Genomic DNA, 2,136 nt, shown 5'->3' on the forward strand with positions numbered 1-2,136 from the left:
TATAGTCCGGGAAAATATTCACGCGGCTGTTGTCCACCTGATAAGGACCCTTCTGACTGGCAGCCTGCAATAGGAAGTCTCTGTCGCGAAAATGGAGCAGCCGCGCCACCACCGGGCGGGGCGGTCGGCCTTGTAGCGGCGGTTTGGCCGGCACTCTGTGCGCACGTTCCAATGTGTAGAAAGGGGACAACCCCTCCGGCGCCACCGCCGTCCGCAGCCAATTTTCTAGGAACGCCACCATGTCCCCACCTTCAATTTTTTCCGGAAGGCCAACTATCCGAATGTTATTCCTCCTGTTGCGCCCTTCCGCGTCCTCCGCCCGTTTCTCCAGTGCTTCTATGCGGGTTAGAGCGTCCTTCACCGTTGCGTCCAAAGCTTTTTGCGCTGGCTCCAGGTGTCTCACCGATCCCTCCACCTCCTTCACTCTGTCGGAGAGCTTGCCATGGTCCGCTCGGAGCAGTCCCAAGCCCGTCGCAACTTGAGCAATGTCCTCTCGGAGGGCTGATCTAGTCTCAGTGATCGCCAGCAGGATTTTATCAAGTTGTTCCTGAATATGTGGGCTCCCTGGCCCTTCCACGTGTAGGCGCTCTTCGTTGTCCGGCGGTTCCACGTCAGATGCGGTCTGGGCGCCTCCCTTAGGTCCTCTCGGTTTTCCCATGGTGGTCAGGGTCTGCAGTAGGGTCTCAGCAGGAGCGGGGACGATCAAGCCGGGGGCCAACTTCGGTGTGGCGCGGCCTCTAGAAACGTCGCCGTTCAGCGGCCTGTTCCCCCGCGGCCCCCAGGAACCTCCCGAAGCTAGCAGGTCCCCAGGTGGCGGTCCGGGCGACCGCCTGCCAGTAGGCCAGTCTAGGATCAAAGACGTGGGCAGGAGCTCTTCACGTCTTCAAATCACTGGTCAGACGTGTGCTCTCAGCCTCAGCAGTAGGGGCAGTAAGGCCCCGGATGAGCGTGGTGAAAGTCCTGGGAGTAGCGAGCTTCCACAGCGCTTCGGGTCGCCTCCTCGTCACTCGGCCTCTTCGAGAGTCCCTGTAGTTGTGCGACGATGGGGCCGCTCTACAGAGCTCAGCAGCGACCCCCCTATCCGCAAGTCCGGGGTCAGCGCTGGAACGACGGGCCGCACCGCTAGGGACCTCTCAGCAGTGATGGATCCGTCTCTCCCTTTCCCCTCGCAGCTCCCCCGCTCTGATGGATGGTCTCGGGTCAGGGTCCTCGGCTGCGACCACAGTCCCCCCAATGGACGCTTCTCACTCCTGCGTCATGGTGCCAGTCGTTTCAGCCTCATCGCGGTGGGGGACTGCGAGGGTGCTCCATAGTTTCTCCTCCGCTTCTTCAGTGCAGCTCGCTCACCTCCAAGCCGGGAGTCAGGGCCAGTGTCGCGGGCCGTTGCAGCAGCCTCCGCCCGGTGGTGAGCAGGTCTCTCCGCTCCTCCCCCACTCCGCTCTACACCAGCGTTTCCCGACCGCAGGTCGGGTCCTCCCCGTTCGGCCGCCGGGCGTCGGAGGCCCCCCTCGGGGCCGTCAGGGGACAGATCGCAGGGTGCTGCCCCAGCGGGGGAAGGATCGCTTGGCTCGCTGGGGGTGTCGGGGCGTCCGGTTCCCCTGGGTTTCCGGCCGTCCTCAGCTCCGAGGCGGTGAAGAAGGAGCTGGCGCCATCTTGGGCTCCGCCTCGTAATCCCCTCTCCGCGCCGTTTTCCCAGTCCCGAGGCCGCCGCAGGCCTCTATTCGCAGGAGGGGGTGTCCGGGTCACCGGGGGATTCTTTTCGGGGTTCAGGTGTCCCAGGGACCTCCCAACAGCAGGATTAATGAGAGCTCGGCCGCGGAGCCGAGACGCTAGGCGACCTCCGCCATCGGCGCTCAAGCCACGCCCCCTCATCGGGGGATTAATAATGTATGTTGACCTCCTCATTCAAGGGACCTGGTTTAACCATAGCTGGGACTCAAGAAACATACAAGCGGTAGGGTATCGCTCTAAAAGGCTCAACCTCCTTTTTCTAAATTGGTACAACGCTGTAGGCACGATGGGAAAGGGGACCGTTACAAAAGAACTGGATTCCCGCCTAGACAAGCAGGATCTACTAAATAAGATACCAAACCCCCCTAGTATTATACTTATGGGGGATTTTAATTGCCACCTTTG

The sequence above is a fragment of the Lissotriton helveticus genome, chromosome 1_1, assembly GCF_964261635.1.
Source record: "Lissotriton helveticus chromosome 1_1, aLisHel1.1, whole genome shotgun sequence".
NCBI classification, from domain to species: domain Eukaryota; kingdom Metazoa; phylum Chordata; class Amphibia; order Caudata; family Salamandridae; genus Lissotriton; species Lissotriton helveticus.